The sequence below is a fragment of the Grampus griseus genome, assembly GCF_964374135.1.
Source record: "Grampus griseus genome assembly, chromosome: 5".
In the NCBI taxonomy this organism is placed as follows: Eukaryota; Metazoa; Chordata; class Mammalia; order Artiodactyla; family Delphinidae; genus Grampus; species Grampus griseus.
Genome location: NC_138998.1, coordinates 133160484 through 133174213, shown reverse-complemented (window position 1 = coordinate 133174213; position 13730 = coordinate 133160484). Strand labels below are relative to the sequence as shown.

The 13730-nt window shown below is 42.6% G+C and overlaps 1 pseudogene across 1 annotated transcript; it reads right to left on the bottom strand.

The window, feature by feature from the left end:
* Positions 1–12979: 12979 nt before the first annotated feature.
* On the bottom strand, positions 12980–13488 carry LOC309823381 (ubiquitin-conjugating enzyme E2 G1-like; annotated as a pseudogene). Its single transcript has one exon. The product of its transcript is annotated as a ubiquitin-conjugating enzyme E2 G1-like (transcript).
* Positions 13489–13730: the final 242 nt, after the last annotated feature.

Sequence of the window (13730 nt, the reverse complement as noted above, 5' to 3'; positions counted from 1 at the left end):
CATCTGACCAGCCCTGGCTGAGTTCCAGTCTCAGGCCAGTGCCCTTAACAACTCTTTGCACTTCACTTGTCTCGGTGGAGAATAATTGACAGTATGTCCTCAATGTACTCTTGTTGATTGATGGAGGGACCAAGTCTTCAGGTGGGGTCAGGTGAGTGAGTACAGGGGATGGGGTTGGGTGGGGCATGGGTTTTCCTCATTGTCGCACAATGTGAGCTCCACCCAGGTAGCCACTAGGGATTATTAGGTGTGACCAACAACAAAAACTCCATGGTAAGTCTACACCTGTATGAAGGACAGGACATGCCCTGAAATGAAAAAGCCAATCTGAGTTTTGGTCTTTGTTCCTGGTTGGTTCAAAGAGATGAGAAACTAACAAGCTGGATGACTTTGTCAAATGGGCAAACCACCCTCAGACTAGTTTCTGCACCTGAATTCATTCATTCATTCATCTCTGAACAGTTATTGAGTACCTGCTAGGTGCCCAATACAGGGCAAAATGATGGAGCTAGAGATGAGTCAAAGTCCTTATAATCCAGACAGGATGAAACCAAGCAGGACCCTGTGGGACCCTCCTGAGTACAAAAGCCTTTCTGTGTCCCCCATTTCTTGTGTGGGGGAAAATGGTTTCAGCCTCTTAGACCTTCCCTGAGTTCCAAAGGGCAGATTCAAACAGTCACTAATTAGAGGAATGAGGCAATGCAGAAACAAAGGAAAGGCAGTCAAGAAACAATAGTGCAGGGATGGGGCAGGGTCCTGCTTCCTCCTGGGGGATATACATGGCAATATGCCTCTGGGTTCTTCTATTGGAACCAAGGCCCCCACCCATGAGGACCCCAGGTTGGAAACAGAAGGCTGAACACCAGCCCGTTACCCATGAGGTAACCAAGGCCCCTGCCCATGAGGACCCCAGGTTGGAAACAGAAGGCTGAACACCAGCCTGTTACCTCACCACCAGCCAATCAGAGGAAGGTCACATACGCTGCAGCCCACCCCCAAATTTTGCCATTAAAAACTCTTCCCCCCCCCCGGGGTTCCCTGGTGGCACAGTTGTTGAGAGTCCGCCTGCCGATGCAGGGGACATTGGTTCGTGACCCGGTCCAGGACAATCCTGCATGTTGCGGAGTGGCTAGGCCCGTGAGCCATGACCGCTGAGCCTGTGCGTCCGGAGCCTGTGCTCCACAACAAGAGAGGCCACAACAGTGAGAGGCCCGCGTACCGCAAAAACAAAACAAAACAAAAGAAAGCTCTTCCCCCCAGATCATTGGGGACTTTGGGCTTCTTTAACATGAGCTGCCTGTGCTCCTTGCTTGGACTTCCAGTAAACTTTTCTCAGCTCCAAACTCTAATGTTTGGGTTTGTTTGGCCTCACTGTGCATCAGACACACAAACTTGGGTTCATCAACAAGGACTGAATGCAAGAGGAAGGATTGGGCCATTCGACCTAAGGGGACCCAAGAAAGGTTCCTTCAGCAACGTGATGCTAATGTTGACTCTTGGCAGACAGGAAGGACTCTGCCACATGGATCAGAAAAGGAAAGGTGTTTTAGATGGTTGGCACAAAAGCAAACTCATAGAAATGGAGTGCTTATCTCGTCCGTCCCCAGTTCCCAGGGCATCAACATTCCCACTCTCACCAAGGTATGGGACTTCCAGGTCCACACCCACTGGTTGGTGATAACACCAAGCTCAAAGCCCATCTTGGGATCTAGTGCTACCCAAGGCTTACAGAGGTTCCAGATTATTATTGAACTCACTCCTCCTGGAGTCCAGAGTGTAGCTGAGGTGTACCTTGACTGGAGAGTAACAGATGCTGCCCATCATTAGCTTGCAGAAGTCATGGACACTCCAACTGCAGAGTGGGGGCCTGTGGGAATGAGGTTATAGTTCAGGGGTGGGTTCTCTGTCTGGGCTTGATCCTGGCGCACTAGCATTGAGCCCATGGACCTAGAGCTTTCTTCTGTGTACCCACCTGTATGGTCCCAGGCTCTAATGGCTCTTTAAGACTCCCCTGTTCTCACCAACCACACCTCTTGGACCCAAAGACTGTAACCCTTCTCATCCACCTCCACCCGACCCTCGGGGTCCTGAAACCTATTTTTCAGGCCCTGAAACCTGCAAGATCTCATGATCTCATCTTTCTCAGACAGTTAAGTATCAACCTCTAGGACAATAGCAAGAGTGGAGTCCAGGAGATGGGCATTTCCTCCCAGACCAGTGGGTGCCTGTCCACACTTCCATGATAAGAAACCCCTTTCCCATTCCCAGTAGAGCTGTGAGCAGCAATCCTCAAGTTCTACCTGGGAAGTTGCTCTCATCTTCTTCTGGAGCAGACGACTTTTGTGTTTAAGAATGTGGGGGACCTTTTTCCATCGCTTTTTCTTTGGGCAGTAACTTACTATAGTGGGTAACCTTGACTTGCCTGGTCTTACTCTCTGCTGTGATATGTATATGAGTTCCTGATCCCCCTTCCATGAGATTTGGGATGGCCTCCACTGGTCAGCTCATGTGTGCTTATTGGGCAATCCAACTTCCATGGCAGTGCAGCTCCTACCTGGCATTTACACATGCTTATTCCACTTCGCTAGAGCAGGAGACAGCAGTGGCAAACCAGAACCAGTCCTGTAGCTTTGGGTTGAGGGTGCCTGAGTCTGGAGTGATGCCCCCAAAAGTCCCACCTCCCTCATCCACTCCCAAGAAGAATTTGGCAGGCAACACCTAATGTTAAGAAAAATTAAAATTCTCATGCCTTTGTCAAAGCATGAAGTTACAACTTGGAGCCAGAGAGACAGGGAGTCAGGGTACCATCCTCCTTGATGTTCACATTTCAAAGAGACGGCTCCAAGGTCCCCAAGAAAGACATCTCTGGGGAGTCAAACTGGTAAAGGGTTATTAGGTTTTATTGAAAGGCTTACACACATCTCAAAGAGACAGAGAAAGGATTGTAAAGGAAACACCCTAAGAAAGGGAGGGAGGGAGTTCTCTTTCCCTTCTGGCACCAGGGAAAATCTTTTCTTTCCATTTGTAGTTACCCTTACACTGCCTAGGGAAAAAGGAGCAGGTGAAGATCTGCTGAGGGGCCGAGCTGCCTGGGAGGATGGCCCCCCCAGTGGAAGTGCCCCTGTAGTCCAGGAGGACTGGCCTTCCTTTTCCTGTTCGCTGGCTGCTTCACTTCTCAGGCCACTGGTCAGTCCTGGGGCTGCTGTCTATCAAGGTCTCACAAGCACCCTCCCAGGTCCAGGTTCCCACATTTCCCTTCCGCATCCCCATCTCCATTTCTCTGTCTGAAACCTACCATATGCTGCATGGAGTGACCTTGGAAACACAACAAGTTTTCTTCTCTTTGAGCCGCTGGAATCTGCAAATAGTTTAAGAAGGTGTCACCAGGTCTTGGGGAAGTGAACTAAAACTCTGGATACCTGGGACCCTCCCCAGACTGATTAAACCAGAACCACTGGGCAGATTTTTTTCTTGGTTTTTTAAAAATATTTATTTATTTGGCTGTGCCAGGTCTTAGTTGAGGGATGTGGGATCTAGTTCCCTGACCAGGGATCGAACCCAGGCCCCCTGCATTGGGAGTGCAGAGTCTTAACCACTGGACCAGGAGGGAAGTCCCAACTGGGTAGGTTTTAAAGCTCCCAAATCTTTAAAGGATTCTAAAGTGTAGCCAAGGTTGAAAACTGCTGGCAGGGTCAGAACGTGGAGGGATCTTCTGTGTATTATTAGGGAGTCCAGACTGGAGCCTTTTGAGAAAGGGAAGACCTTTGAATTTTTGTAAGGAGAAGGATAGTACTGATAGATTGGGGATTTTGAAAGATGCTCTGGCAGCCATGTGAAGGGTGCACAGGAGAGGAACAAGCCCAGGGAACCAGGTAGGAGACTGCTGGGTGATCCAGGTGAGAGCCTGGGCTGGAGTGGAGGCAGCAGGACAAAGAAGAAGACCCTCAAGGTCATCCTTTCCCTGTCTCTCTGCTCTTAGGTTTCCACAGCCTCTAAGTCAGTTTCCAGAAGAACAGGAGTTAGCGTTCACATCTAGAAGTGAGGCAAATGTCCTCTCATGAAGGGGCAGAAACATCTGCTTATGTCACCCATCAAATTCAAGTGTAAGGTAATTCTAACAGAGCAATGATAAGGGAGAGAGATTCTGGATAATTTTATCTGTTCTCAATTGTACGTGTTTTTGTAACATGGTTACATTACGTAGGTATAGGAAAACCAAATTCATGATAGTGAAAAGCATCATTAAACAATTTCTTCTCGTGGTTAACATTCTTGTGGCAGATTTGAAGTTCCTGGGATGGAATGCTGGAGATTAAACCCGGGACTGCTGTCTTCAGTTTTCTTTGCCTTGTTTCTAACAGTCTGTGAAGGAGAATGACCAGGTTCCCAATCTACTTGGCAGTAGAATTCCCTAAAATGGAATAATAGAGCCTTTAGTGTGGAGCTTAAGTCCTGGGAGCGGGCTGAGGTTCACGGGAATCTCAGGTGTGATCTAATCAGCCAGTATTTCTTCCCAGTAGGGGGCAGTGTTTGCAGCTCAGTCCTCCACAATGATGTAAGGTGCCACCTGCAGGGACTGACTGGTATCTTCTCTTCCTAATTCATCCTGTTTGTTCCTGTTTCCAACCATTGCCACAGGAAAATGTTTCTCCTGTGTGAGAATTCAGCAAGAATGATGGTTGCATCTCTTTTTCATCTGGAAAACCTCGATCTACTTTTGCATCTTCCTCTTATCAGACATTTCGGCGACGCTTGCCAGTTAACTACTCCCTCCTTCTGGAGGCGCTTTATTTTCCTGACTCCCAGGATGAGGTTTTTCTTTGCTCTTCCTCCTACCTCGTGCTGTTCCCTCATAGTCTCCTCTTCTGCTTTCCTCTCCGGAGAGACTGAATATACAAATGGACAATAGTCAGATCATATATAAAAAGAGAACTCTGACCGACAATCTGCAGCAACCTGTCCAGGAAAGCAACCCCTTAACTACAGTAACCAGCCCAGAAAGCCAGCCTGCTGTCAGTCCGATGTGTAGGCAGCTAGACTGCCATCTCCAGTAACAATACAGGAAGTTCATCAATAACTTCTGCAACAACTGACCCCAAATGGCCAGGACTTAATAACTGACAGCTTCCCAGTTTTTGTCCCCGCTTCCAACTTAAGGCCAACAGAGAAAGCCAAATATGCACCCTAAGCCTTCACATAGGATGCCCCGCTCTAATTACCCCACCTCCGGCTTCCCCAGGCCCACAGCCTCGAATCAGGGACACTGAAGCCGTCCCCTTCTTCCACTACGAGGTTTTCCCACTCTTCTGCCTGCCTTTGAGTCTCTGCCAAAATGCAAGTGATGGTGGCCAACTCCCTTGCTGCAGAAAGCTCTGGAATAGCCTTTGTTTTTCTCATTTGGTTCCACATTCCTCTGTGAAGCTCGAATCCCTGGAGCGTTTCCAGACTTGAACCTCAGACCTCTCTTCCCTAGCTACCCTTTCTCCACGGGGGTCTCATCAAGTCCCCTGGCATGAAGTACCATCAGTATACTGATGAAAACCAAGTGTATATCTCCTCCCTGATTCCTCTCTGAGCTTCAAATTCAATATACAAGCGCCCACTTCTAGACCTGGACTTTGAAAGGCAACCCAAATTTCCCATGTTCAAAAGACAAACTTCCTAAATTTCTCCCTCATCTTCACCATCTCAGTTCATGACACCAACCTCCATGCAGCCACTCAAACTTTGCTGTCAACGTCCTAGATTCCTCTTCTCATCTGTTGGAGTCCTGGGCTCTGCCACATTATTCAGAGCCATTCAGCGACTTCTGAGAGCTCAGCCTCAAAACGTTTCTATTTGTTTGTTGTTCTCCCCTCCCCCACTCCTCTGCTACCAGCCGAGTTCAGACCCCATCATATCTCACATGGTCCGTGCTGCAGAGTGAATGAACAAGCAGCTGGGTTGCTTTCTCATCAACCTCCAATATCTGACTGTTCCCAGTGGTTCTAAAGAGCCTTGTCAGCAGATGTAATTTATCTTCCAGGAAAATTTGAATTACATTTCATGAAAGATATGTTATTAACAAGGGGGTGGTGAAATGTAAAGATAATTAATCTTTGAGTTAGGCTCTTCATAAAAAAAAAGCCAAAAGTTTCCATATTGCAAAAGATTTACGTATCCATTCATCCTCAGAAACACTGAGGCCAAGTATTGATCACAAAATACTTATTAATTCTCCTAGGTTGTTATTGTTCTATATGGTATTGGTTGCATGTTCTTATACCCCTTTCTCTCTCTCTCTCTCTCTCTCTCTGTATACATATGTACAAATATATGCAAGTGTACTAGGAAAAAGAACAGAGGTTAAAATCATGATTACCCAGGTAGCTGAACCCAACTATATCACAACTTGACATCTTGTAACATGTATTCCAGATATTTCATATTTATAAAACATTATAAAGACCCTCCACACCCCACTCCCTCATTCTATTTCCGTTCTTCCCTCTGCAGAGGCAACTGCTATCATGAGTTTACTATTTATAATCTCATGTGTGTTTTTGTACTTAGACTAAATTTTATAAGTCTGTAAGTAAGATATAGTTTGTTTTACTGATGGTATGTTTTTTAAATTGGTATATTTTAGGCATTATTTGGCAAATTACTTTTTTTTTTAACATCTTTATTGGGGTATAATTGCTTTACAATGGTGTGTTAGTTTCTGCTTTATAACAAAGTGAATCAGTTATACATATACATATGTTCCCATATCTCTTCCCTCTTGCGTCTCCCTCTCTCCCACCCTCTCTATCCCACCCCTCCAGGCTTGGCAAATTACTTTTAAAATTCAACATTGCTTTTTATGTTTACCCAGGTGGAAACATATTCTGATTCATTCTTCATGCATCCTTGTTTTCTTTCCATCACTGAGGTTTATTGAGTTGTACAGAAAAGTAGACAAATAATGAGCATCAGCTCGATCAATTTTCATAAAGTGAATATATTCCATGTGACCACAAACTGGATTAAGATATTGAATATTAATTACACACCAGAAGCCCTCACGTGACATCACCTGGCCATCATCTGCTCCACTACCCCAGAGAAAACATTTTCCTAACTTCTCACGCCATAGTTGCCAGTTTAAGAACTCTGTATGGAGGAATCAGAGTTTGTAGACTTGTGTCTGACTTCTTTTGCTCAACTTTATATTCGAGAGGTTCATCTATGTTTTATGCATAGAGGTAGTCTGTTCATTTAAAATTTCCCCTTTCATAGACTTTACTTTTAGAACCATTGTAGACTGTCAGAAAAATTGGGAAGTTAGTACAGAGAATTCCTATATACCTCATCCAGCTTCCCCTATTACTAACCTCTTACGTTAGTATGGTACATACTAATGTAACTAATATCGATACCTTATTATCAAAAGTTCATAATTCATTTTGATTTTCTTAATCTTTACCTAATGTTCTTTTTTTCTGTTCCAGGCTCCCACGTGACATTAGTTGTCAGGTCTCTTTATGCTCCTGTAGCAGCTTCTCAGACTTTCCCTCTTTTGATGCCCTTGAGAGTTTCTATGAGGTCTGGTCAGGTATTTTGTATGGTACCCCAATATTGGGATTTGCCTGGATTTTATTTTATTTTATTTTATTTTTGCGGTACGTGGGCCTCTCACTGCTGTGGCCTCTCCCGCTGCGGAGCACAGGCTCTGGACACGCAGGCTCAGCGGCCATGGCTCACAGGCCCAGCCGCTCCGTGGCATAGTGGGATCCTCCTGGACCAAGGCACGAACCCGTGTCCCCTGCATCGGCAGGCGGACTCCCAAACACTGCGCCACCAGGGAAGCCCTGCCTGGTGTTTTTCTCATGATAAGACTGGGTTTAGATTGGTGGGAGCCAGACCACAAAGGTGAAGTGCTTTTTTCATGACACCGTAGCAAGCATATGTACTGCCAACATTATTGATGACTGTTGACGGTGGCCTTAGTCATCTGCCGGAGGTAGCGTTTGTCCGGTTTATCCCCTGTAAAGTGACTCCTTTTCTCTCCCTTTCTATGGTGTACAGTTTGGAAGGAGGTCATTCTGCACAGCCCTCACTTACAGAGTGAGCAGTTTTACTCCCTCTCCTTGGAGGCAGAGTATCTACGTAAATTCCTTGGAATTCTTCTGTATGGGAGATTTGTCTCTTCTTCCTCATTTACTAATGTATTCAATCATTTATTTACATCAGTATGGACTTGTGGATATTTACTTTATTTTCTGGGTTATAATCCTTTGACCCCTGGAACTCTTTCAATGGGCTACTGTGGTCCTTTTTCCTTTGACATACCGGTCAATGTTTTATTTTGTTTTGTGTTGAGCTCTTCCTCACTTTCAGGGACTACCAAGTTATCCAGGCTCATCTTGTATATGTCCTGCCTAGTCTTAGAATCAGCCATTTCTCCAAGGAGCCCTGGTTCATCTTATTGGAGAACGGTGTTAGAAACCAAAATTTGGGTACTAAGCCATGCTTGATACTGGGGTGTCATTTCTTGTTAGACTTCTCTGATGACAGAGCAAAAAATATATGTGTACTAAGTGGTGTGTATATAGTGTAACTATAAACCCTTGTATATGTAACCATCTGTATCTATATTAAGCAAAGCATGAGTTCGTATTGATATCTCAAATCCATTACTACATGGATCCTACCCTTGTTTATCCATAAACTCCCATTCTAATACTGAGAAACCTGGCTCCACCATCGGCCATACGTTGATGTGATTGTTCCAGTCTAGTATATATATATAGCTGTATCAGAATTGTTAACCAGTACCCCAAGGGAAACAGCTTTATCCACTAGTGTACAGAGCTCATATGCAGTTCCTTTTGCCTTTAGTCTTAGAGATCTCACTCATTTCCAAAGACACTTAGGTCAACACCTCTCCCCACCCCACCTACCCATCCCCTTCAGTGAGGTTGTTTCTTGTAATAGTTAACTTGAGAACTGCAATAGTTAACAAGTTAGGGCTTCCCTGGTGGCACAGTGGTTAATAATCCGCCTTCCAATTCAGGGGACACGGGTTTGAGCCCTGGTACAGGAAGATCCCACGTGCCGTGGAGCACCTGAGCCCGTGTGCCACAACTACTGAGCCTGTGCTCTAGATCCCGCGAGCCACAACTACTGATCCTGCACTCTAGAGCCCGTGTGCCGCAACTACTGAAGCCCGCACACCTAGAGCCCATGCTCTGCAACAAGAGAAGCCACCACAATGAGAAGCCCGCGCACCGCAACGAAGAGTAGCCCCTGCTCGCCACAACTAGAGAAAGCCTGCGTGGAGCAACGAAGACTCAATGCAGCCAAAAATAAAATTTAAAAAAAAGTTAACTAGTTAACTTCTCTTGTCACAGTCTGCATTCCTTCCTGAGTTCCCCCAACTTCTTAAATGATTTTTAAAAAAATTTTCAGTCATCAGATTTCACTCTTTGTTCTATAGATTTTGACAGATGCATAGTATCTTGTATCCACCATTATTGTAATTTTACTGCCCTAGAAGCTTACATTACAACAATTTTACTGCCCTAAAAATCCCTTGTGTTATTCATCCTTCCCCCCTTCCTCCTGAACCCTGGAAACCACTGATCACTTTACTGTGTCTACAGTTTTACATTTTCCACAGTGTCATATAAGTGGAATCATACTATATGTACCCTTTTCATACAGACTTCCTTTACTTGGCAATGTGCATTTAAGTTTCCTTCATGTCTTTTCATGGTTTGATAGTCATTCTTTTTATTGCTGAATAACATTCCATTGTATGGAGGTACCACAGTTGGTTTATGTGTTTGTTTAATCAGTTCCTGCTAAAAGTGTGTTAAAATTCCACGCTGTTCATAGATTTGTCTTTTTCTTCTTTTTTTTTCTACAATTTTTGCTTTATAAACTGATGATATATTTAGTACATACAAATACAGAATTTTTATATCTCTCTGATGAATTGAGTCTTGTCATTATGAAATTCTCCTCCTTATCTCTAGTACACTTCTTAGTCTATTTTGTCAGCTATTAGCATCCTTATGCCAACTTTATTTTGTTTAGTGTTTGCATGGCATATTGTTTTCTGTTCTTCTGCTTTTAGCATTTCTGTACCCTTATATTTAAAAGGTGTCTCTTATAAAGCCCATATACCAGGCTTTATGTTTTTATCCTGCCTCATAATCCTTGCCTTTTAATTGAAGTATTCTGTCTTTTATGTATAATTACTGATGAATTTGGGTTTAAATCTACCATCTAAATAATTATTTTCTGTTAGTTTCACTTGTCTATGTTCCTTTTCTTTCTTTCCTTTTTTGGATTACTGAAGTTTTTATTTCATATTTCTCCATAATTAATTTATTATCTATGTATTCTTTCATTATTATTTTAGTGACAACACCAGAGATTACAACATGCTCCTTGAATTATTAAGGTCTTTATTTTGCTTTCAATTTTAAAGGATATTTTCACCGGGTATAGAATTCTAGGTTGGCAGTTATTTTCTTTCAGCACTTTGAAAATGTCATTTCTTTTTTTTTTTTTGGAGGGGGAGATTCTATCATTCCTTTTGAGAAATAAGACATATATTTTATTGGTGATTCTTTCAGTTATGTATCTTTTTCTTCCCCCATCTCATTTTAAGAGGTTCTCTGTCTTTTGTTTGCTGCATTTGTATTATGACGTGCCTACAGGTGACTTTCTTTGAAGTAATTCTGCCTGACATTTTTAATATTTTTTTAATCCATGGCTTGATTTTTTGAAATCAGTTTTGGGAAATTCTCAATCTCTACCCCTCCAAATATTTCTTCTACTCCATTTACTTTCTTCTCTACTTCTAGGACACCAGCTGCACTTGTGTTAGTCCTTTTCCCTATATTTCTTATACTCCTTTTTTGTACTTTCCATTATTTTTTTTCCTGTGCTTCACTCTAGATATTTTTAACCTACTTCTTCTAATTCATGAACTCTTTCTTTAGCTGTGTCTAATCTACTACTAAATGTATTCACTGAACTGATATCTTTTAATAGATTCTAGCTTTCTGCTGAAATTGTATTTATTTATGAATTAACTTTGGTAATTTATTTTTTGCTGGAGAAATATTTCATCTAAATATTCAAATTTTGTTTATTGAGTGGCTTTTCATTTAGTTGATCCTTTCTATTTTTCTTTGTTCTCTTTTTTGTTAATTTCTGTTCTTGGCTTAAATTTTAATTCATTCTACTTTCTTTAGTTTATCGCATAGTTTTGTTTTTTTTCTTTTTTCCCCACACTGTGCAGCATTCAGGATGCTGAACAGGGATCAAGCCTGTGCCCCGGGTTAGTTCCCTGACCAAGGATCAAACCCATGTCCCGCTGGCATTGGGAGCATGGAGTCTTAACCACTGGACCACCAGGGAAGTCCCTCTTCTTTTGCTTTTTGAGTTTAGTTTCATTTATTCATATTATCTTTCTTTTTAAAAATGTATTTAATGCTATAAATTTACCTCTAAGAACCACTTTATGAACCCAGAGGTTTTCATATATAGCACTCTATGTCATTTAATATCTTATTGTTTCCACTGTGTTTACTTCTTCAATCAACGAGTTAAGTAGACATATATTGGTTTTTTGGTTCTCAGATATAAGAAGGTTTATTGACTATGTATTTATTATGGATGCATAACTTTTTTAAAAAATAACAAACAGGATTTATTTTTCTATCAAATCTCTAATCCATGTTCCAGCCAATGCATGGAGTGTAAATCAAGCCTCATGTAGACTCTTGGTAAAAACAATTGTAACTTTCTACAGGGCAAAAAAAAAAAAAATCTGCATTTTGTTCTTTTTTTTTTAATTGGAAAAAAATTATATTTTGGAAGAACTCACTACATAAGGTGACAGCATTCCAAAATCAAATTACATGAAAATATACATCATAATTTCTTTGTACAATAGGTGAGAAAAATCTGCAGTATAGAGAATACAGGCAAAGAAATATGAAGGGCTGAGGAAAAGGGTATGTGGGTAAAGAGCATTTTAAATAGCAAACCCAGAAGTTAAGTAGAAAACCTGTAGCTGCGCATGATTAATTCATCCAATATTCACATTAGGTAACTGAGGGCAAAAATAAAACCAAATCAGAATTTTTTACTGTTTGGGGTACATTTCAATAATTTTAAATCTGAATTGAATTCAGAACCAACTCCTTTTAGTTCATGGGGATAATGACTGAATTCAAGAGCTCTCAACAACGGAAACATGTTATTGAAATATCCAATCCAAGAGATGGATGCAAATATCATACAAAAGGGACAAAGCACCTAGTGACAACCATTCCTCTGAAGTCATCTTTAAAAATCAAGTAGTTGCTTATTGAGTGTTTCAGTATTTGCACTAAATGATTTGAAAACTTCCTGGTAGACAGAGGAGATTAAAGCAAAGGGAAGTGTGTCAAAACAAAGAAGATACAAAGTTTAGTAAGTGAAAAGGGTTTAATGAAGCCTCAATAGTTTAAAGGAAGTTAAATGGAAACTTTTAATCCTAATTGCTTTTTATCTGACATGCTTTAAGGAGTCTTTTAAAACTGATAAGAACAATGAATAGGGAAAGAAAACCTGCTAAAATCTTTTTAGAATTTATATGATTCTTATTTTACTACAAGAAAGCATTATTGGGTACAAGGTGTGTTTGTGGATGTACATGAACAGTATATATATTTTCCGGATCATGTTGTGCTATGTACAGGTCTTTACAATTCTTCCTGAAGGTTAAAACAGTTCTTTAGAATTCAAAATGCATAATCATCTGTAAGCTGGCACTTGTTAGGCTCCTGTCAGCATTGATACTGACATGTTTTATTGCAGCCCAGTTCCAGCCAGTGTTTGCCAAATTGTTACAACAGAAGTCCAGCAATGGGTGGGGTAGAGTGCAGGAAAAACAGTGCCATGTTTCTCAGTCGGAGACCCTGAAATGAGTGAAGTTACAGCTGTTGAATAAATGTCACTCAAAAGCAGTCTCTTGCTTTTTCTTACACAGCGGGCAAGCTTCCTTTTGAATTCTCCATTTCTGTCTTCCCTCCATTCTTTTGCAGCATCAACATTAGCAGGTGAGTCTCCATTAGGATCTGGAAGCATAGAAATGACACTAATCATGATGGTTTCCACGGTGTGAATAGGCAGCCAGTGTTCCTCTGGCTTTTCATAGCCATATTTATCTTCCCCTGGCTCGTGAAGAATAGAAATGCATGCATCACCATTTTTATCAACGTTTGGGTGCCAGATTTCTGTAACGAATTTCATTTTAGGAGACCTAAGGGGATAATCTTTTGGGAAAGTGAGATGAGCCTGAAAAACATCGCCTTCATAAAATGTATCTGGAGGACCAATAATGACTTTCCATCGATAGAGATCGTTGTCATTTATTCAACCTGCTGAAAAGCCTTCCACTGGATTTTTGTTGAGTTCTGCCAGCTGTCTTTGCAGTAGCAGTGCAGACTGCAGCTCCGTCATCCTCCCTGCCAAGGGCCCGGGCTGGTGCCGGGGCTTCCGAAGGACTGAGGACAGGCTCTGGGGCTGCTGGAGCTGGGTGTGCTGAGGAACCCAGCCCCACACGACGGGAGCGCCGAAGGCGACGGAGGCTGGGCTGGGGCACTGCCTCGCTGCCCCTGGAGTCCGCTCGCTTCTGCTTTCTTCACAGCGCCTCACGCCTGGAAGGGGAGGGTGCCCATGCCGCCGCCGAGCGCACAAGGCAG